The sequence below is a fragment of the Sarcophilus harrisii genome, chromosome 5 (assembly GCF_902635505.1).
Source record: "Sarcophilus harrisii chromosome 5, mSarHar1.11, whole genome shotgun sequence".
Lineage (NCBI taxonomy): Eukaryota > Metazoa > Chordata > Mammalia > Dasyuromorphia > Dasyuridae > Sarcophilus > Sarcophilus harrisii.
In genome coordinates this window covers 59,926,484-59,950,419 of record NC_045430.1, presented here as the reverse complement: position 1 = coordinate 59,950,419, position 23,936 = coordinate 59,926,484, and the positions used below count along the sequence as shown (strand labels likewise).

General features: G+C 38.4%; 1 protein-coding gene across 1 annotated transcript in view; it reads left to right on the top strand.

Annotated features, from left to right (window-relative positions):
• The first annotated feature begins 10,016 nt into the window (after positions 1-10,016).
• The window catches only part of TSPAN9 (tetraspanin 9), a 239,073-nt gene continuing 225,153 nt past the window's right edge, over positions 10,017-23,936 (top strand). Inside the window, exons 1-2 of the mRNA XM_031939299.1 lie at positions 10,017-10,203; positions 13,542-13,609. The gene's annotated coding sequence lies outside the window, so the exon portion shown is untranslated. The remainder of the gene's footprint in view (positions 10,204-13,541; positions 13,610-23,936) is intronic.

The window sequence follows — 23,936 nt, the reverse complement described above, 5'->3', positions numbered from 1 at the left end:
AAAGCAATTACTAGGAACTATTTTCCCTAATTATATGTCAATAAATTAGACAATCTAAGTAAAATTAATGAATATTTACAAAAATATAAATTGCCCAGATTAACAGACAAGGAAACAGAATAGTTTTATAACCCCATTTTAGAAAAACAGATTAAACAAATCCTAAGAAAGAAGTCCCAGAGTCAGGTGGGTTCACAAATGATTTTTACCAAGCATTTAAGAACAATTAAAGACAGTACTACATAAACTATTTGGGAAAATAGGGAAAGAAAGAATCCTACCAAATTTCTTTTTAGACACAAATATGGTACTGATACCTAAGTCAAGAAGAGAATAATAGTATTCTATTACATTCATATACCACTGCTTGTTTGATTATTTCCCAATTGATGGGCATCTCCTCAATTTCCAATTCTTTGCCAATACAAAAAGATGTTGTAAAGGAAAAATGGAAAGACAGAGAAATGCCATTTAAAATATCTATAGACAATATAAAAACCTTGGGAATCTACTTGCCAAGATAAACCCAGGAAGTATAGGAACACAATTACAAAATATTTCCACACAAATAAGGTTAGATCTAAACAACTAGGAAAATTGTTCATGGGTAGGCTCAGGTAATATAATATAAATGACAATTCTACCTAAATTAATTTATTTAGTGCTATAACAATCAAACCACCAAAAACTATTTTGTGGAGCTAGACAAAATAATAACAAAATTTATCTGGAAGAGCACAAGATCAAAACTATTAAGGGATTAATTTTTAAAAAATGAAGGAAATCTGGCCTAGCAGTGCCAGATCTCAAATTATATTACAAAGCATCAATCATCAGAACAATCTAGTACTGGCTGAGAAATAGAGTTGTAGGTTAATGAAAGAGATTAGGTACACAATAAACAGCATTAAATGCCCATAGTAACCTAGTTTTTGATAATTCTTGTGCACATATTTCCACATATATCATGCTGCACAAGAAAAATCAGGTCAAAAGGGAAAAAATAAGAATGAAACCCAAGCAAGAAAACAAATAGCACAACAACAACAAAAGTGAAAATACTATGTTGTGATCTATATTCAGTCCCCACAGTCGAGGGAATGATTTTTTTTTAATAGTAAAATAGTATTCCAACACAATCACATACTACAAATTATGTGTAATTTCCAATTTTTTCCATCACAAAAAAGCTGTGATAATTTTTTGTACATATATATGTCCTTTTCCTTAAAAAATAATCTCTTGATTAATATCAGTTCCAGTGATCTTGTGATGAAGACAGCCATCTACACCCAGAGAGAGGACTGTGGGAATTGAGTGTGGTTCACAGCATAGCATTTGCATTCTTTTTGTTGTTTGCTTGCATTTTATTTTCTTTTTCATTTTTTTCCTGTCTGATTTGATTTTTCTTATGCAGCAAGATAATTGTATAAACTTTAACATGTTTAACATGTATGAGACTGCCTGCCATCTAGAGGAGGGGGTGGAGGGAGGGAAGGGAAAAGTTGGAACAGAAGTGATTGCAAGGGACAATGTTGAAAAATTACCCACTCATATGTTCTGTCAATAAAAAGCTATAATAAAAAATTAAATTAAATTAAGCAGAAAAAAGATAATTGTATAAATATGTATGTATATATTAGATTTAACACATATTTCTACCATGTTTAATATATATTGGACTACTTGCCATCTAGGAGAGGGAGTGGGGGAAGAAGGGGAAATTGGAACACAAGGTTTTGCAAAGGTTAATGTTAAAAATCATTCATGCATATGTTTTGAAGATAAAAAGCTTTAATAAAAAATAAAAAAAAATCTCTTTGGGATACAGACCTAGTAGTGGCATTTCTAGTTCAAAGGATATGCACAGTTCTATAACCTTTTGTTCCAAATTACTCTCCACAATGGTTGAATCAATTCACAACTTCACCAACATTGTTTCAGTTTTAGAGCATTAGTGTCTCAATTTTCCCACATCCTCCCCAACATTTGTCATTTTTGGGGTCATATTAGACAATCTGATACATATGAGATGGTACCTCAAAGTTGTTTCAATTTGTATCAGTAGTGATTTAGATAATTTGTTTCATATGATCATAGATAGCTTTATTTCTTTATATGAAAAAATGCCTATTTATAAACTTTGATCATTCTACAACTGGGGAATGACTTGTATTCTTATAAATTTGTCTCCGTTCTTTATCAGAGATACTTGGTGTAAAAAAATTTTTTCCCCCAATTAACTACTTTCTTTCTAATCATGGTTGGATTGGCTTTGTTTGTGGACAACCTTTTTTATTTAATATAATTGAAGTCATTTATTTTACATTTTGTAATGTTCTCTGTATCTTTAGTAATAAATTTCCTCCCTAGATCTGATATGTAAACTATTCCGTGCTCTTATAATTTGCTTATGGTATCATCCTTTATGTCTAAATCATGTACCCATTTTGACTTTATCTTGGTATTTAGTGTGAAAGATTGTTCTATATATAATTTCTGCCAATCTATCCAGTTTTGATGAGCAGGCTGATTTCAGAAAAGCCTGGAAAGACTTACATGAACTGATGTTAAGCGAAATGAGCAGAACCAAGAGAACATTGTACATAATAACAAGATTATGTAATGATCAATTGTGGTGGATTTGGCTCTTTTCAACAATGATGTATTTCAAGGCAACTTCAATAAACTCAGGATGGAAAGAGTCAATTGCATGCAGAGAGAGATCCTGATCGTCCTCGTTTTTTGTTTCTTTCTCATGTTTTTTTTTTCCCCCTTTTGATTTGATTTTTCTTGAACAGCATGATGAATTTGGAAATATATTTAGAAGAACTGCACATATTTAATCTATATTAGATTGTTTGGCATCTTGGGGAGGGAGAAGAGAGGAAGAAAACTGTTTTTAAAAAATAATAATAGATATTTATTTTTCAAAATACATGAAAGATAGTTGTCAAGATTTACCCTTGCAAAACCTTGTGTTCCAAATTTTTCTCCCTCCCTCCCCTCCACCCCTCTCCCTTAGATAGCAAGCAATCCAATACAGGTTACACATGTACAATTCTTCTAAACATATTTCCATATTTATCATTCTGTACAAGAAAAATCATATCAAAAGGGAAAAAAACAAGAAAGGAAAAAAAAGCAAGCAAACAATAACAACAAAAAAGGTAAAAATATTATGTTGTGATCCACATTCAGTCCCTATAGTCCGTTCTCTGGGTACAGATGGCTCTCTCATCATTAGTCTATTGGAATTAGCCTGAATCATCTCATTCTTGAGAAGAGCCAAGTCCATCAGAGCTGATCATTACATAATCTTGTTGTTGCTGTGTACAATGTCCTCTTGGTTCTTCTACTCACTTCACTTAGTATCAGTTCATGCAAGTTCATGCAGTTTTGTTCAGTCCATTCTGAAATTATCCTTGCTGATTGTTTCCTATAGAACAATAATATTCCATTACATTCATATACCATTGCCCAACTGATGGGCATCCATTCAGTTCCTAGTTTCTTGCCTCTACAAAAAGGGCTGCTACAAACATTTTGGCACATGTGGGTTTTTTCCCCCTTTTTAAAGATCTCTTTAGGATATAGAACCAGGAGAGACACTACTGGATCAAAGGATATGCACAGTTTGATAGCTCTTTGGGCATAGTTCCAAATTGGAGGGAGAAAACTTTGGAACATAAGGTTTTGCAAAGATGAATGTTGAAAACTGTCTTTGTGTGTATTTGGAAAAATAAAATACTATTAAACTTCTTTCTAGTTTTCCTAGTAGTTTTTTTTTTTGTCAGATAGTGAGTTCTTGTCCCTAAAACTTGGAATTTTGCATTTATCAAACACTAGATTATTATGGTCTTTCCCCACTGTATATTATATATTTAATCTATTCCACTGATTTACTGCTCTCTTTCTAAGCCAATACCAAATTATTTTGATGACTGCTGTTTTGCAATATAGTTTGAGATCTGGTACTGCTAAACCAACTTTCTTCACATTTAAGAAAAAATTAATTCCCTTGATATTCTTAACCTTTTATTCTTCTAGATGAATTTTGTTATTATTTTGTCTAGTTCTATAAAATAAGTTGTTGGTAGTTTGGTGTGTTACTGATAATATATATAACTTACATCTATCATATGTACTTATCCTATATATAACTTGTATAAATAGAACCTAGTTGTTTGCATGTTGCCTGTTCCGTTAGACTGTGAGGTTCTTGAGAGGAGGGACTGGGACAATATCACATATATCGCAGGCATTTAATAAATGCTTTCTGATTGATTGAACTGGAGGGGATACTGGAAAGGAAGGCATAATAGACATTGAATATAGTATAAAAAAAAGGACAGGGAAGTATTGGGACAAGACTTGAGGAGAACAGTGTGGCAAAGCATGTTAAACTAAAAGATAGGACTCTTTTCTATCATCTACACTTGCTTCTCCTTGTCTAAAGCCTGCTTCCTTACTGCTAACAAATATATGCCCATGTCTCTCACATCCTCAAAAAAAAAACCCTCTCTCTTGATCTATTCATCCCTACTATCATCTCATATCTCACCTAACTTTTTTTTTTTTTTAGCTAAACTCCTCAAGAAAGCTTTCTATAATAAATACCTCCTCTTCCTTTCTTCTTTTCTTTTTAATTCTCTACAATTTGCTTTCCAACCTAAAGCCAGGTTGGAATACCTCTCTTCAAAATGATTAACCATTTCTTAATTGCCAAAACTAATAACATTTTATCAATCCTCAATTACTGTGTCTCTGTTTTTTGTGACATTGCCCATCACTCTCTTTTCCTGGATACTCTCTTTTAAGCTTTTGGACACTACTCTCTCCTAATTCTTATTTTATCTGACTGCTCCTGAGTCTGCTTTCCTGGATTTTCCTGGGTCTTCTTCAATTTTCCCTCTATAATATTTGACTTAGTGATCTCATCTTATGGATTCAATTATAATCACTCTTCTGATAATTCTCACAACTTATCCAGTTCTTTTTGTTTATTTGTTTATTTATTTATTTATTTATTTTGTTGAGGTTATCAGGGTTAAGTGACTTGCCCAGAGTCACATGTCTAGTAAGTTTAAGTGTCTGAAGCTGGGCTTCCTGACTCCAGGACCAGTGTTTTTTCCACTGATTGACTTAGTTGTCCCTACTTATCCAGTTCTAACTCTAGACTTTTAGATTGGAATCTCCAAATTAGATATTTTGAACTGGATATCTTATTGATATTGTAAGCTCAACATGTCCAAAATGAACTCATCTTTTCCCCCAAAATCTTTCTTCTTTCCAAACTGTCCTATTATCATCCTTCCATTTCATAGACTTGAAACTTAGATATTATATATTTCTTTCTCTCTCTCTCTCTCTCTCTCTCTCTCTCTCTCTCTCTCTCTCTCTCTCTCTCTCTCTCTCTCTCCCTCCCTGCACATATTTAGTCTATATTGGATTGCTTGGTATCTTGGGGAGGGGGAAGAGAGGAAGAAAACTTAAAAAAAAAATAACAATAGATGTTTATTTTTCAAAATATATGAAAAGAAAATTGCTTTATTGAGAGTTCAAAACCTTCCTTCATAAGCCAACAAACACCCCAGTCTTTTCGGTCTTCTCACCCATTAGGCTTAGATTTGGTGACTATCCTTCTTACTCTTTTCCTACAAGATCCTCTAATCTCTTATTGTAGGTTTGCCTCCTGGTTTTCTGGGCTTCCTTCAAATCGCAAGAAAAAAATCTCACTTTTTACTGGAAGCTTTTCCTGATCCTTTATTTCTATACCTTCCCCCTGTTTATTATTTTATTTTTTTCTGTCTAGATAGTTTGTATATAGCTATTTGCATTTATTTCTATGACTAGTTTGTAAGCTTCTTGAGAGAAGGTATCTTTTAATTTTCTATGTATCCCTAGGGTTTAGCATAGTGCCTAACAGGGAGAATATATTTAATAAATGTTTATTGACTACTGACTCAATAATGAAATATGACCTTTGGCCTCCTTTTCCTAAAGATGTTCAAATCTCTAGTTGTGAACCTAAGTTGGAGGTGGGGGAAGTCCTAAAAGGAATTTTACCTATAATCTAAATAACTTGTATAAATCTAATTGCTCTGGTACCTTACCTAATTGGAGACCTTCAGAGATCACCTAAAAAAAAAAAAGAACTCAAAGATAAAGAACCTTGTTCAAAATGATAAGATAGTGGCAGAGCTATCAGGAAGATACAAAATTCCTGTCTGCCCACTCTGTAGGTCTTCCCACTGCCCAATTTTTTTTTTTAACTTTTTCTATATATTATATTCTCTTTGGTCACCTGGGAAAGTCTTGTGATACCTTCTTTTTTTTTAAATAGCTTTTAATTTACAAGTTATATGTATGGGTAATTTTACAGCATTGACAATTGCCAAACCTTTTGTTTCAATTTTTCCCCTCTTTCCCCAACCCCCTCCCCTAGATGGCAGGATGACCAGTAGATGTTAAATATATTAAAGTATAAATTAGATACACAATAAGTATACATGACTAAACCGTTATTTTGCTGTACAAAAAAAAATCGGACTCTGAAATATTGTACAATTAGCCTGTGAAGGAAATCCAAAATGCAGGCAGGCAAAAATATAGGGATTGGGAATTCAATGTAATGGTTTTTAGTCATCTCCCAGAGTTCTTTCGCTGGGTGTAGCTGGTTCAGTTCATTACTGTCCATTGGAACTGATTTGGTTCATCTCATTGCTGAAGATGGCCACATCCATCAGAATTTATCATCATATAGTATTGTTGTTGAAGTATATAATGATCTCCTGGCCCTGCTTGTTTCACTCAGCATCAGTTCATGTAAGTCTCTCCAGGCCTTTCTGAAATCATCCTGTTGTCATTTCTTACCGAGCAATAATATTCCATAATATTGTGATACCTTCTTTGAATAATGTTTATCTGCATTACTAAATGAAGGAAGTGCTAAATTTCTGGTAGAAATCAGTGAAAATAAAAATATTTTTTTCCAGTCCCAATTCATAGACCCCAGCTTATAAGAATCCCTGCCTACACCAAGTCCACCTTTTACTTAGTCATCCCAACTGGGATGTTAAACTCTGACCTCTTAATATAAAAACCTGGTGTTCTATTGAGAGCTGTGTCTCATATGTAGAACAGGGGTATCATTATGTGACTTAAAGGGAAATAGAATGGACATCTCTATATTTTTCTCCTCTGTATCCTTCTTCAAAGGAGACTTTATTTCAAGCCAGGAAGGATATCAGGCTATTGGGCCCAGAAACTTCAGAGAGAGAGAGAGAGAAAGAAAGAAAGAAAGAGAGAGAGAGAGAGAGAGAGAGAGAGAGACAGAGACAGAGAGAGACAGAGAGAGACAGAGAGACAGAGAGACAGAGACAGATAGAGACAGACAAAGTGAGTTAGTTGCTGGGTTAGAATTATATCCATCTATTCCCTTAAATATTATTAATCTCAAGATGGTAGTTTTAGGGTTCAAACAAATTTCTGATTGCTACTTCATTATTCTGGGGAAAGAAGGACTCCAAACTTGATGTTCCAGACTTGATTCCCTTCTCATGAAATACCAATTGCACAATGATACAAAATAGCAAATAAGTCCATTTATCCAAATCATAGCAAAACAGAAATCAGAGAAAGTATATATATAGGAGAATATATACCATACAATACAAAGTGAAAGAGTTCTCTTATTGGTGAAGTTCTCCAAAGTTCCTAGTATAGCATGCTGGGGACAGAAACATGAGGAAGACAGTTGACTTCTTCCCAGTCTTTTCCTTTAGCAACCCTGAAATGGGATTGTCATCTTCCATCTGTTTTCTGAAAGCCAGAACCAATGTTCAGAAACTGAAGAGACTAAAGAGATTACATTTGAAAAAGGTCCAAAGACTCATACTGGAAGAGGAACAAACCTCTCTTTTCTCTGGCTCTCTCCAACTTTGTCCTATTCCTTACCCAGGCAGAAGGCATTGATCTTCCCCAGCAAGAAGAGTCCCAGACCAATGGGCTTTGGACCTCAGGTAACAAATCAACACATCAGGCTTTTATGTTCTCAGATTCAATAGCTGACAATAGCACTTAATCCACAAAATTGTTGTCAACGTGATTTATGAACTGCCCTGAAATAAAAAAAAATCAACTTCACAGGTACTAGATGAGGGAGAGATGGCTACAAGTAGTTTGAACAAGATTTAGGGGTTTTACTGGATTGTTAACTCCATATGAATCAACACCAGAATATGGCAGCCACAAAAAGTTAATATGATGTTATCCTGCAATGAAAGTGGCAGATTGTGCAAAGAGTAATCCACCTACACTGGTCAGGACACAGCTGTGTTGTTCAGTTATGGGTATTGATAAATTGGGGAGTGTCCAGAGTATCTGGACACTGAAGGTCATTGAAATTACTTGCAATCCCTGGGAATGTTTAGATTGGAAAAGATTTAGGAGAAGAACAGGAGTCATTTTCAGGTATTGGGCTGTCATATGGAAGAGGGATTGGTTAGGTTTGTTCTGCTGCCTTACAGGGTAAAACTAAGAGCAATGAATACAGACTTAAGGAAGGGAAAGCATTGTAACAATTAGATTTCTGCAAAAGTGTTTCGGGCTGCCTTGGGATTTAGGTGGGTTCTCTCTTTACTGAATAATTGGATATGGCTATTACAAAAGAAAGTGCCACCCATCACCAACTTTGTTACTTGGGGAAAGCTTTACACGGTATCATCCTTTCCTTCCCCCAAACAGTGAAAGTGGGCTTGAAATCAACTTAAAAAAAACCTAAATTTGCTTGAGGTAATATGGTGAGAGATGTGGTGCTATAAGGTCCTTTTCATAGGGAGATAAGACTCTGGGACTTAGGACACTGTGAGGCTTTGCTAGGGAAGCAAAAGAGGTCATTGGGGAGGAGCTTATCTGGGGGAAGAAACCCTTGGTAGCTTTCTATTTTAACTAATTATTGTCTCGCAGGGAGGTGCTAAACCTCGAAGTTTCTAAGGGGATGGAGTATAAGCGTGAATTTTGATTCCATGGGACAAAACCTATTTGCTGTGCTCTAGTTCCAGTTCTTTTTCTCTTATGAAAGTTCAGGTGAGTTTTCCGGGCATAAGTAAGGGTAGCTGGGCAGTTGTGATCACAGAAAAGACCAAGAGACTTGGAGCATGAAGCATTTCGGGAGTTGAGACCAGCTGCCCCAGTCCTTTCTGGCCTTTCACCCCTCCTCTACCTTGCCGCTGACGTGTGTAATTAAAGGCAGAGGGTTAGGAGTCAAGCAGGCTCCGGGCTTTGTTGGGTGTGTGTGTCGAGGATTAAATTCCCTACAGGCAGTGTTGGTTAGTGGGAAACTCACTGGATTTGGTATCAGAAGACCTGGATTTGAATCATGATTTTGTTACCTGTGTGAGCACTTCATGTTCTCCGCGTCTCAGAAATAAAGTTGGTGAGAGACTGGAAGAGGAGATCGGCATCCAAAGCCCCTTTCTTGCCTAACAATCATTCTAAGACGGAGCGAAATGAGGTCGGGCCGGAGCAGGACGGGGCAGGACAGGGCAAGGCGTCCCCGCGTCCCCAAGGGTGCAGTTCTCTTCAGCACCTCGGCTCATCTCCCCTTCCTCCCGAGAACAGTCAATCATCTTCCCCCACTGTGGAAGACCTTCGGCTCCTCCCCTGAATCTGTCTTTTCCTTCTCTTCGAAAGTCCTTCCCCTTCATTTCTCCTCCCTAGGCTCTCCCTCCTCTTCCTCCGCTCTCCCCTCCTCTTCTCTCTTCCACTCCCGGCTCTCCAGGTCTCTCCATCCCCCTCCTCCGCGCGGGGTACACTCTCAGCTTTAGTCCAGCCTTCCCGGGAAGGCACAGCCCCGCCCCCTCCCCGAAAGGAGCCCCCCGCCCCGCCCCCCGTTTCCACTGGCGGTGGCGGCGGCGGCTGGAGCGGGAGTCTGGGCGGCGGCTGGAAGCTTCATTCCAGCCCCCCCAACCCCCACTCCTCCGCCCGCCGGGAGGCCGGGGCCCCGGCTCGGGCTGGGCGGCGGCGGCGGCGGCGGGGCTGGGGCGCTGGCCCCGGGGCCGGCCGAGCGGGCAAAGTTGTGGAGACTCCGGCCGCTGCGAGAAGAAGGAGGGGCGGGGAGGGCCGGTGCGGGCCGGCCAACCCGGACGGAGCCTTTCCCCGGCCCGGCCAGCGGAGCCCGGACAAGCACCGGAGGGAGCGGTAGGAGGAGGGCGGGGGTGCCCGGGCAGGAGAAGGGGGCGCGGGAGCGGAAAGAGGGGGCGCGAGGGTCGGGAGGGAAGGGCTAGCAGAGGGCACTGGGAGGGGGGGGAGGAAATTAGGAAAGTTTCTTAGAATGGGATAGAGGAGAGAGTTGGGAAAGTCTGGGTATTGGGGTGGGCTACCTGGTGCAGGAGGCAGGACGGAATGCTGGAAAGTGGGGTGAAGGGAGCATGTTAGAAAGCTTGGGACAGGAGGCAGGATGGGTGGGTGGAATGTGGGGGGAGGGAAAGGGCATATTGGAGAGCCTGGGTGGGATGTGTGGGTGGGATGTGAGGCAGGGACGGGGCATATTGGAGAGCCTGAGGTAGGATGGAAAGTGTGATGTGGGAGAACCTGGGACAGGAGGCAGGATGGGGTGCTGGGACATGGGGTGAAGGAGGGCATATTGGAGAGCCTGGGGCAAGAGGCAGGATGGAGAGGTGGGATGTGAGGGGAGGGAAGGGGCATATTGGAGAGCCTGGGTGGGATGTGGGGGCAGGGAGGGGGCATATTGAAGAGCTTGAGGCAGGATGGGAGGTGTGATGTGGGAGAACCTGGGACAGGAAGCAGGATGGGGTGGTGGGACATGGGGGGAAGGAGGGAATATTGGAGAGCCTGGGGCAGGAGGCAAGACAGGGTGGTGGAATGTGGGTGAAGGTGGTCATTTCTGAAAAGCTTGGGGCTAAAGTGAAGACAGGGTGAAGGAGGGCAATTTTTGGAGAGCTAGGACAGGAGGCAGGACAGGGTGGTCCTATGTAGGGTGAGGGAGGGGGTAAGGTGAAGTAAGAGAGAGGGCAGAGCCCTCTGGGCTGCCTGGGACAAGAGGCAAGAGGAGGTGATGGGATGTGGAGTGAGAGATTTGGAGGGAGTCCACTTATCTTGTGGGGACTTTTGGTTAAGTAAGAGGAAAGAGACAGAAATAGGGATAGGGCAGGCCTTCTAAGCCTTTTAAAGAATACCCACAATGACACTAATACTGATAGTAAGACAGATCGCATAGGGTTGTAAGGAGAATAGTAGAAATACTGAGTTTCAGAGATGTTGACTGGCCCTGAAGTTACAGGACCGAGTATCAGATATGGCTTAGGACCCCAGACCTACTAAGTTGTTAGATTCCTAGTCTAGCTCTTTTTTGCTCTGAGGAGGGTGCTCACAGGGTCTCTCTCTCTCTCTCTCTCTCTCTCTCTCTCTCTCTCTCTCTCTGTGCCTTCATTCCCTTTTATATCCATTAGCATTTGTGGAATAGTAGGCACAGGGAGGACATACTTGATAGGAGGTTATTTTAGAGCAGTTCAAGGCCTTGGGATTTAGCCAATCAGTTTGCATTAGTTTAAAAGATTTTAAATTAAAACTACAAAAGAGGTGGTTTTTTGTTTTTAACTTTCTCCCCCATAGAATTGTGCCACAGAATGTTAGGACTGGAAAGAAACTCCAGTCCAAACTCTTTTTATGGTGAAGAAATTGAGCCACAGGGAGATTCTGTTTAATGACTTGCCTTATGGTCAGTAAGTTTCACAGCTGGAACATATTTCCTAACTCTCAGCCTTGTGCTCTGCATTTGTGTATCTTGGAGCTGAAGTTTCAATATCTCTTCCTTGTTTAAAAAAAGATGTAGTTCCCTTCCCTGACCTCTCCCCAAGAATTCTTGCAGTTTCTGTGTCTGATTAGAGATTTTAGGAAAATGGGAGAGGCCTCTGGCTGCCATCTTGTAAGTGGGGAAGCAAAATTATGTTTCCAAATGGGACTGAACTTTTAAGTCTTTTCTTGCCTCCTCAATCACTAAAATTATGTTTCCAAATGGGACTGAACTTTTAAATCTTTTCTTGCCTCCTCAATCACTAAAATTAGATAGAAATTTCTGGGGGGTTGCCCCATACTTGGGAAAAGGCAATGAGGCTAAAAGTACACCTTAAAGTCTTTGTTCCTTTTTTTTCTTTCCTTTCTGCTCCCTTCCTCCCATTTTCTGCAGAGCTATGATGGCAGAGATCCCACTTCTTCCAAGAAGCTTTCCTTGACTAGCTGAGAGGAAGCATAGATTCGTGCTCAACTCCATCTTAGCCAGCAATATTTCTTTCCCTTATAAATATATCCATAGGGATATTTCTATGTATCACATTATTGAGAAGTACAATCTGCTTTTATTATCTATACAGGGGATGAGAATAGCATTATGGAGAACTAAGTTACAGATAATAGAAAACAGTTGAAACCCCTATACAATTTATATTTGGCTTAGGAATGCAGTCAGAGAGACAGATATTTATATTCACCCCCTCCCCTCTGGCCCAGCCCTAGTACTACTGACTCAGCTGGGCCTTCATGGGGAAGAAGGAAGATCTGGATGATTAAAACTCTCCTAACTAGTTAAAGTTAACTGCAACCCTTTGGGGTTTGTGTTTGCATTATTTCAGTTAGCTTTTAAGTTCCCTGTGGCCATATCTCCCTTCTCAATCAATAAACAGATATTTATTAACAGGCAATCCCTGTTTTATGCCTGATCCTGTGCTGGATACTGAGGATATAAAGAAATCTTAAGATCCTATCCTTAATTAGGCCGAAATCTCTTTAGGTAAATGTACATACACACACACACAAAAGGCGAACTGTGTTGAGAATTTTGTGATAAATGCCAAATGAGCAGGATTTGTAAAATACCTATGGTGTGTCTAGCACCAGGTTAGGTGGAATAGGGAATGCAGAGATAAACAGTAAGGTCTTTGCCATAATCTCATTGTGAAACAAGTTTTGCAAACATGAAATGAAAGAGCATTGCCATCCCCACCACTATCACAGCACCCAAAGCCCAGGGGGTAGTCCTGTGTGGCCTTAACCTGGCATCTGAACACCTTTGGTCCTAATCTACCTTTTTAGCCTGAACTTCTAGTATTTGCCCATGTGAGTGGTCTCTAGGTTAATTCATTGTTTAGTTTGACTTTGCTACCTTTGCTATGTGGAGTCCCCTTCCCCATCCTCAGCAGTATATGTGTGAATTTTACCTCTCCTTCCAGGCTAGCTCTTCTTGATTTCCTCCTGTGGCCCAGTACTTATTTGACATTTTATTCATTATTATTTAATCCTTTCACATATATATGTTGCTTCTCTGGATAGACTGAAGGCTTCTTCCAGTCCTTTACCCTATTGTATGCTACTTCTGTCTTGTAGGACGTAGCACAGTGCTATACATATCAAAGGTGCTCAGTGAATGTGAATCAAAATAATGAATTAGTGATGGGTGAGAAGAAGAGGGTCAGTGTCAGCTTCTCGGGAATAACTGCTCATGGATGTCTCTTTTCCCACAGAAAGACCTCCCAAATCTCCTGTTGTTTGTAAGCAGCTCAAGCCTTTTCAGGAGGACAAGAGAAATCAGGTCAGTAGGAAGTCTGGGGAAACCTATATTATAAACACTAATGGTTTGTTTACTTCTTGATTGGGTGATAGGGGATGAGAGAATCCCATTCTCTTAGTAGGAGATGGAATGACTGGGTTTGGGGTACTTGTAGGGAGAGAGAATTATGTACCCTCATTATTTCTAATTAGGAGCTAACACCAGTGTTAACATGTACAATCCTTTCAGCCTTTGCTTATTGTTCCAAATGTATGGAAGGAGCTGAGGGAAGCAGGAGAGGCTTGTAAACTTCCTGCTTCCCACCCTTGAAAACCCTTGGGGAGCCAGGGTGGAGCAAGGATGGAATCTCCTGGATGTCTGGCCATTGGGTAGTTTTCAGAGAGGTCATTCCTTCTCTTCTACCTTCTCCTCCACCCCCTCAAATGCAGGCTCCTTCACAGACCACTGGGTAAACTTCATGCAGACCTCATGAGGTTCTTCCCCCCTGCTGGTAACCAATACATTTTTTGCTCCTCAGTGGCTCCTTGCCAGGAAATTTGCTTCCTTGTGAGTCCCAACAGGGGAGCCTCAGAGTAGAACAGAGAATAGCTGAATCTTGTGTTGATCCTGAGTTGTAGTTTTGGACATTGCCTCCAAGTCTGGTACCCACAATGCCACCTTTGTTGTCTCTGTAGAAATGTTGGGCAGGTCTCCTCGTGGGCTGCTCACTCGGATGGAGCTTTGATTTCATATATTTGCAGCTAAATTGGAAAAGAGTGGGAATGTGTGAGTCCCCATTTTAAGAAACTCCCTCCTAGTCAGTGGTCTTGACGGCTATCAGTTTTCAGCTATTCTGCTTTGGGATTTGGGGTGCTGCCTATGTTTGGGGAGTCATATGCAGCTGTGCAACCTGGCATGGATCTGAAAGAAATCAGACCAACTTAGAAATCAGGGATGTGGATAAAGAAGAAGTTGAATATAAAAGGAAAATTACACACTTTGTTGGAACTAGCTTTCTTCAGATTTTTCAGGTTTCTGTCCTTTGGGAAAAAGTGGCAATATCCTTAATTTGTGGAAAGGTTTGGAGTGGGGGCAGAAACTTGAACCATCCAGTTTCCGATGGAACCAACCCAGATAAAGCCGTGAGGAGAACTCAAAAGGATCTTCACCACTCTGCAAAGACAGACAACACCTGAAAATATTTCTTTTCTTTCTTCCTCTCTCAAGAGTGTTTTGATCTACAGATCCCAGTGCCTGAAAAAAAAAAAAAGCTTTTGTGGTCTTTTGCTTCTTGTCCTTTGCTTTTGAGTATGAGGGTTTGAAAGGTACAAAGTTAATAAGTAATCCTAAAAAACTGCTTTCAGTTGAAAGCTGGGGGATGGGGGGGGGAAAGAAGTTGTTTACAGAGATGGTGTGGGTTACCTGGCTAGTAATCAGGTCTTTGTATTCTTGTGTACTGATTGTAAACTGGTACTGGACATGTTTTCATTATAAATTAGTACTTAAATTTTAGCTGAATTTGGAGGTGTCCATGTTACCAGGTTGGATGGACTATGGCTTTTCAGGTAAGTAAATTTAGCATCATCTGTGGTCAGATATTGATTTTTACCCTGGCTTTCCCTCTTCCCCAACCCCCAGGTATAAAAGTGTACCTATTTGTAAGTGTAGAACTGGGAAAGGATTGGGGGCAGAAGTATGAGTGTAAATGTGTATCTAGCTGTCTTCAGGCAAATACATTGTTTTGTATCACTTGTTGTCAAGAAGACCTGAATTCAAATTCCTTTCTGACAGTATTTGTGTGCCACATACAGCCATGGACAAGTCACTTAACCTCAACTTTTTCATCTGTAAAATGGCAAAAATTATACCTGAGATAATTATTTGGGTAGGTTGTGAGGAACTAATGAATTGTGGAGCTAATGAGCTATTTTCAACTCTAAAGTGCTGTAGTTTTAGTGCTCTTTTAGTGGAAGGAGGACTAGATCTAGGGTCAGAGAGCTTTACTTAGCATCCTGGCTTTGCTGCTTAGTATATTGAGTGACTGTTGACTTTTTTGGGCCTCTTTTCTCACTTATAAAACGAAGGAGTTGAACCAGATTATTTCTAACATATCTTTAGCTGGAAATTTATGATGCTCTTGTCCTATCCCCTTCTTCCATATAATTTTTTAAATTTATTTTTTTCAATTAAAACATTTTCATTCCACACTTGTCAACCAAAAAAAAAATATAATAAAATCTTTGTAACCAATATACAGTTAAGTAAAGCAGATTTCCTCATTGGCCATGCCCAAAAAAGTATGTTTTAAATTTCGAGTCACTTTCAGAAAATTGGCATTTCTATAATTTTGTAAAGCCAAAGCTATGTGGGGAGCTATATTCAGGAAATAGGAAAGGGCAGAATAACAGGAAAAGGGGACAGGAAATACTTGGGCAGGGAGCAGGGAAGGAGGGACATGAGCCATTTTAATTTTGAGTGGTAATAAGTGACTGTTTTAAGAGAATGTTCCACAGATCCTTCTTTGCCAAACAGGATGGCTGTGCATATTTTTCCTTTACTGTGATTATTTATATAAGAAGTGTTTGTGGCCTCTGATACTAGGATAATAATCCCAAGTATTTGCATGATGCTTTAAGATTTGCAAATTTTGCTTTGCAATTATTATCTAATTTGATCCTCACAATAACCTAGGGAAGTAGGTCCTGTTATCATCCCCATTTTACAGATGAGGAAAAATGAGGCAAGCAGAGGTGAAACAATTCCAGCTAAGTAAATGTCTAAGGCTGGATTTAAACTCTAATCACGCAACTCCAAGTATAATACTTTATCCACTGTGATATTTCAGGGATGATCTTATGATATCTGTCTATGCCTGTGGCTATTGAATCACATAGAGGAGGGAATTTACCTCTTAATTCCACTTTTGGGCAGCTCTGATTGTTATAATATTTTTCCTGTACTGAGCAATTTTGATTCGTTGCTTCTAGTTTTGCCCTTGGGTGCCAAGCAGAATAAGGCTTATTCTCCTTCTGCATGTTACCCCTCATATATGTGAAGATCCTTAATATTTTCCTCTTAAATGTTGTCGTCTTAAGACTAAATAACCTTTGTTACTTTGACTGATCCTTGTATAGCAATTTTATCATTGTGATTTATCACATTTGTGAATGGGTTCTAATTTACACAAGCATTTATTAAGCCCCTACTGTGGATATGTTAGATAATGTAAATACTAAGACAAATATGAAATAGCACTTGCCCTCAAAGAGCTTATATTCTTCTTAAGGTGAACTTCAAAGTATTACAAATAATGTTGTTAATTTTTATTTTACTGAAGGAACAGTCTTGTATGCAAATAAATAACTGCAAAGAAAATTTCAGGGATAAGGCACATTATTAACACTCATGGGGATAGGGGATAGTCTTAAAGGCTTTAGGTAAGAAGTCATACTTGAACTGAATGTTAGTGAGGACCTAGAGAAAAAAAGAGGTGAAAGTGAGGACATAAAAGACAGACATACAAAGTCATGGAAGCAGGAAATGCAATGTTCCCTCCCCCCATTTTTATTTATTTTTAGCATTCTTTTAACAAATTTTTTTGTTTCAAATTTCTTTCCCTCCCACCAGCTCCTCCTCCACCTACAGGGAAGAGGAGCAATAGAATATCAAATACACATGAAAAATCATGCAAAATATTTCCATATTAGCCATTTACATTATCTAAGATGTCCACAGTAGGGGCTTAATAAATGCTTGTGTAAATTAGAACCCATTCACAATTAGCCATTTTTAAAACTTTTTTTTCTCTCTATTTCCCCTCTATTGGGGGGGGGGGGAATAGAAAAAAAAAGTGAAAAAAATTATACTTCAGAGCTCATCAATTCTTTCTCAAGAGCTGGATAGCATTTTTCATTGTGAATTGTCTTCAGAATTTTCTTGGATCATTGTATTGACAAGAGTTGCAAAGTCTTTCACAATTGATCATTATTGCAGTAGTGCATTACAGTGTACAATGATCTCTTGGTTTTGCTCACTTCTCTATGGATCAGTTCAAATAAGTCTTTCCATGTTTTTCTGAAATCATCCCTCTCATCATATCTCCATCACAGTTATGTACCACAGTCGGTTCAGCCATTGCCCAGTGAATAGGCATCCCCTTGATTTCTAATTCTTTGCTATCATAAAAAAAGAGCTGCTATATGTATTTTTGTGCACAGAGGTCTTTCCCCTTTTTCTTTGATCCCTTTAGATATATTCTTAGTAGAGGTATTTTTGGGTCAAAGGGTATGCAGAGTTTTATAACCCTTTGGGCACAATTCCAAACTATTCTCCAGAATGTTTGGACCAGTTCATCACTTATCATGCATTAGTGTACCTATCTCATAGATGTGAAGTGGTACCTCAGAGTTGTTTTACTTTGCATTCCTCTGATCAGTAATGATTTAGAGCATTGTTTTCATATAACCATAGATAGTTTTGATTTCTTTATCTGAAAACTATCTGTTTTATGGGTCTTATTTTTATAAATTTGGCTTAGCTTCCTATATTTGATAAATAAGGGTTTTATCATAGAAACTTGCTGAAATTTTTGAATATTATTGACTATGACACCTTTTAGCAAAATGTTTCCTTGATTTTTCTCTTTTAATTAGGTCTATTTTTGCTTTTGTTTTTTCTGACGTCCTGATCGCTACCCTTGCCTTTTTTTAAAAAAAATTACAGTTGAAGTATAATAAATTCTGTTCCAGCTCCATATTTTAACTATTCATGTGTCTTTCTGTTTTAAATATGTATCTTATAAATAACATATTGTTGGATTCTTGTTTCTAATCTAGTCTACTATCTGCTTTCCTTTTGTAGATGAGTTCATCCCATTCCCATTTACAGTTATGATTATCAATTATGTATTTCCCTCTCTACTATTTTCTTCTGCTTTTCCTTTTCATTTTCTTTCTATTCTGTTCATCCTCAGAAATCTGTTTTGCCTCTGATCTTTACCTCCCTTAATCTTCCCTCTCTTTTATCATTATCCTCTCTTTCTACTATCCTTTCTCCTTCTACTTCCTTGTTGGGTAAGACAGTTTTCTAAAGATGAACATGGAAATATGTTTTTCGTATTTGTACATCTATAACCTGTATCAAATTGCTTATCCTGTCTGAGAGGAGGGGTAGGAAGGAGGGAGAATTTGGAAATCATGTCTGGGTTGCAGGGCTAAAAGCAGTATAGGATATATTATAGGAAGTGATGGATTAAATTTGTAATATACAATTTCTTATAAAAATAAATGTCTATACCAAACTGAGTATGTATATTTATTCTTCTTTGAGCCAATTTGATGAGAGTGAGATTTAAATGTTGACTGCTACCCCTTCCCCGTTCTACCCCCTGCTGTAACAGCTCTTATGTAAGATAATTTTTCTCATTCTTTCTCACCCTTCCACCTTCTCCCAGGACATTTATCTTTCTTACCCCTTTATATTTTTCTGAGATCATCCTACCTTAATCAACTCATACCCATGCCTTCCATCTATGTAGACTCCTTTTAACTACCCTAAAAATGATAAATTTTTAGGAATTACCAGTATTATATTTTTGTATGAGAATGTAAAAAATACAATCTTATGGAGTCCCTTTTTTTTTTTCTAATTATCTTTTTATATTCCTCTTGATTCTTGTGTTTGAATGTCAAAGATTCTGGCCTTTCCATCAGGAATGTTAGAAAGTCCTCTCTATCATTAAATGTCTATTTTCCCCTTTAAAGACTACATTTAATTTTGCTGGGGCAAGTTATTTTTTATTGTAATCCTTGTTCCTTTGTTTTCTGAAAGAGCATATTCCAAGATTTACACTCCTTTAATATGGAAGCTACTAAATCTTGTGTAATCCTGACTGTAGCTTTGCAGTTTTAGAGTTCATTCTTTCTGGCTGCTTACAGTATGTCCTTTTTGACCTGGGATCTCTGGAATTTGCTATAATATTTCCAGGAGTTTTCATTTTTAGATTTTTTTTAAGGATGTGATTAGTAGATTCTTTAATTTTGATTTTACTCTCTGAATTTAAGATATTAAGGATGTTTTCTATTATAATTTCTTGAAATTTCATATCTAGGTCCCCTTCCTTTTTTTGTCATAGTTTTCAGGTAGTTCAGTATTTTTAAATGATTAATTTATCATTTAGTTTCCTGGTCACTTGTTTTTCTATGAAATATTTCATATTTTCTTCTATTTTTGCATTTTTTACTTTTAAAATTGTTTCTTAATGAATTATAGAGACAGTTTCACCTGTCCAATTCTAATTTTTAAGGAATTATTATCTTCACTGGGCTTTTCTATTTTCTTTTCCATTTGTCCAATTTTCCTTTTTTAAAAGAGCACTCTTCAGTAAAATTTTGTGCCTCTTTTACCATGTGGTAATTCTATTTTTTAAGGTATTATTTTCTTCTTTTTTTGTGCTTCTTTTACTAACCTGCTAATTCTGTTTTCCTAATTTTCTTTCATCACTCTCATTTCTTTTTCAAATTTTTCCTTTACTTCTCCTCTCTTTAACTCTTCCAGGAATTTTTTTTGGGTTTGTCTGAGGAGTGCTTTTTTTTTAAAGGTTCATTTGCAGATGTTTTTGACATTATTGTCTTCTAAGTTTGTGTCTTGGTCTTTTCTTCCTGTAGTAACTTTTTATGGTCAAATGCCATTTTTTTGGGTGGGTTGCTCATTTCCCCCAGCTATTTCTTCATTTTGAGCTTTATTTTAAAGTCGGGCTTTGCTCACCTTAGGGGTGGGGAGATCCTCTCAAGCTTTAGGTTTTGTAAGCTGCAGTTTTCAGGGCTTGTTTTGGGGGTCTGCACATTTTCAATGTGGTATGATTTGGGGATAGGCGTGGTTACTGTTCTTTGGGTCTGCGCTTTGGTCTTTACCCCTGCTTCCCTTCAGCCATAAGCACTGGAACAGTGACCAGATCTCTTGCTGCACCAAGTGTTTTCTTGTCTTGGAGCTGTTACCAGGACTCTAGCTCCCTTGTAACTGAGTGTCACCTAGAACTGCATATGGGCAATAGAGTTGCCAGACAGTGCCACATTCTGCACTTAATGCCAGCAGAGGGGCCCCATAATTTCTTTCTGACCATTTGTCTGATCCTCTTCCCATCTCTTCTCTGAGAGATCCTGAAGTTGTTGCTACGTGCAAAGTCCATGATTAGCGTTGCAGCTATGTACTCTTCAGGCTTCTCAGTGTCATAGATATCTCCTGCAGACCTCCCAAGTTGCCTTTGCTTGGAAAAATGTCTCGCTCTGACCTTTTGTTGGTTCTGACGCTCCAGAATTTGATTTGAGGCATTATTTTAAAGTTGTTTGTCGGGGAATGTTGGGAGAGTCCAGCTGGGTTGCTGTCTCTACTGTCATCTTGGTGCTCTCTCCCCTCACCATCAAATCCAAATGTTATTTTACTGGGAATAGCAAGTAAGCAGGCTTGACTGGAACATAGGAATGTGAGGGATGGTAATGTGAAATTAATTTGAAAAGATAGGTTGGAGCCAGTTTGTGACGGGCTTTAAATGTCAAATAGAAGTATATATTTTTTCCCTAGAGGCAGTAGAAACTTTTAGTATGGAAAAATGAATTGTGCTTCAGGATTACCATTTTGGCATTTGTGTGTAGGATAGATTGGAGAAGGGAGAAAGTAGACAAAAAATAATTAGGAGACCAATGCAATAGTCTTAAGTTAGAGGTGTGAGGGCTTGAGGTGGTAGATTCTGGAATGGGTTGTAGGAGTTGATGGAGAATGAAGAGTTGAAAATAACTTGGGTTATGAATCTGGATGACTAGATGGATGATGATGTCCCTGAAAAAAATAGGGAGGTCAAAAGGAGTATGTTTAGAGGATGTTTAGTATGTTTAGAGGAAAAGATAGCAAGTTTGGTTTTGCATATTTTGAATTCAAAATGACCAATAGAATAATCAGATTGAGATATGGGACTAGAGCTCTGGGGAGAGATGAGGATTGGAAATCTCTCTCTCTCTTTCTCTCTCTCGGTCTCTCTCTCTTTTTCTCTTTCCCTCTCTCTCCCTTCCTCTCCCTTTTCTTCCCCCCTTTCCTTCTCTACTCTATCTCTCTCCCCATATTTCCATCTCTCCTTCTCTCTCTCTCTCTCTCTCTCTCTCTCTCTCTCTCTCTCTCTCTCTCTGTCTCTCTCTGTCTCTCTCTCTCTGTCTCTCTCTCTCCTTTCTGTATGTGTGTATATATATGTTATCTATGTATATCTCTATATAACTATCTATATAGGAGCTATCATATAGAGGTAATTGGGAGCCAGTGAAATCAGTGAGAGAGAAAAGAAGCTAGTCCAGAACAGGCTTTGGGTTATATTTACGTAGCAGGACATAGATGATGTTCCATGAAAGAAGAATGAGGATCTGTGAGGTAGGTAGGAGGAGAAATGGCAAAGGAAAGACCAAGAAAGACCAGAGGGAACACTATATAGGAAGAGAGGGTGATCCATAGTGTTGAATGCTGTTAAGAGGTAAAAAAGGTTGAAGCCTGGGAAAGAGCTATTGAATTTAAGAATTAGGAGATCATTGGTAACTCTGGTGAAAACAAGTTTTATTAGTATAGGAAATCAGACTGCAAGACTTTGAGAAGTCATTGGGAGGTGAGGAAATGGAGAAAAGTATGAATAGCTTTTTTTTTTTTTTTTTTTTTTTACTAGTTTGAAAGGAAGGCTAATTATAGGGAGATAGCCTAAAGAAGTGGCAGGTTTTGGGGGCAGCTAGGTGGTGCAATAGCTAAAGCACCAGCTCTGAAGTCAGGAGGACCCGAGTTCAAATCTGGTCTCAGACACTTAACACTTCCTGGCTGTGTGACCCTGGGCAAATCACTTAACCCCAACTGCCTCAGCCCCCCCCCCCCAAAAAAAGAAATTAAGAAGTGGCAAGTTTTTAAGGGTTTTTGAAGATAAAAGAAAAAAAGGGCATATTTGTAGGCAGCATATAAAAAGCTAGTGGATTAGCATGAGGGCTCAATGATGGAAGAAAGAAACTCTGAAGGGGATTGTAAGATATAAGAGGGGATACATCAAGTCCAAGTTGAATTACATTCATATAATTCAATTATATTTTTCAACAAACATTTATTTAACTGTCCTGTATAAGCCAGTGTGCTATGTGCTATGGGAACTACAAAGATGGATAAGACATTATCCCTATCCTTATGAAGGCTACAAGTTTTGGAGAGAACAAAAGAATTTTGTCTCAGAAGTCTTCTTGACTCTAGGTGTGCCTTCCTCCATTTTTGGAGAAATGGGAATGGATATTGAAGGTGAAGAGGTTTTAAAAAATCATTGTCAGCCAGTAAGTGTTGAACACTTAGTATGAGGCAAGCATTAATGGATGTAAAACATGGCACCCGTTCTCATAAGGAAGGCAAGAAGTATATCTATATCTATATTGATATAGAGATACACACAGAGATATATATATATATATCTATGTTTGTGTGTGTGTAAAACATGACACCCATTCTCATAAGGAAGGCAAGAAGTATATATATATATATTGATATAGAGATATACACACACAGAGATGTATATCTGTGTGTTTGTGTGTGTGTAAAACATGGCACTCATTCTCATGAGGGAGGCAAGATATATATATATATATATATATATATACATACACATATATATATATTTATAAATACAAACACACACATATATACACATACACATAGAGTAATAAAAGGCAGTTTATATAAATGCTAAATTGAGTCACATAGATTAAAACTACTATTGGGGTTCAGAGAAGGAAGATTAGAATAGGTTCTAGTATTCAAGGAAGACTGTCAAGGAAATGAAATATGAAGTGGGTCTTGAAGTTTTAAAGTAGAATTTGAAGAGGCAGAAAAGAGGTAGATTGAGGATGGGAGAATGGTGTTCTTGAGGGGACTAGGGGAATCAAGAACCTATAAACATAGTAAGGAAATTGTTATGACTGGAGTAGAGAGACTGAAAGCAGAGAGAGATTGAGGTAGGATGACTTAGGGCCACATGTTAAAGGTACTTTGATGGCAAACAGAAGGCTTTAGATTTTGTTTAATAGGTAGCAGGGTATTGTAAGTTGTTTGACCTAAAAGAGGGAAAATATCTACAATAACATGTGGGTAGGAGCCTCTGTGAGATGGTTTTCCCCTCACTACCCCCTCTCCACAGCCATGACCTTATGTATGAGGGTTGTGTTTATGGAATGTCTTGGAGTGATTAATTAGAATCTAGAGTTAGAAGAAACATTTATTGAGTCCAAGTTCATGATTTTTATAGAATCACAGATCTCATAGTTGGAAAGGACCTAGTTCAAACTGCACCCAAATAAGAATTATATCTTAA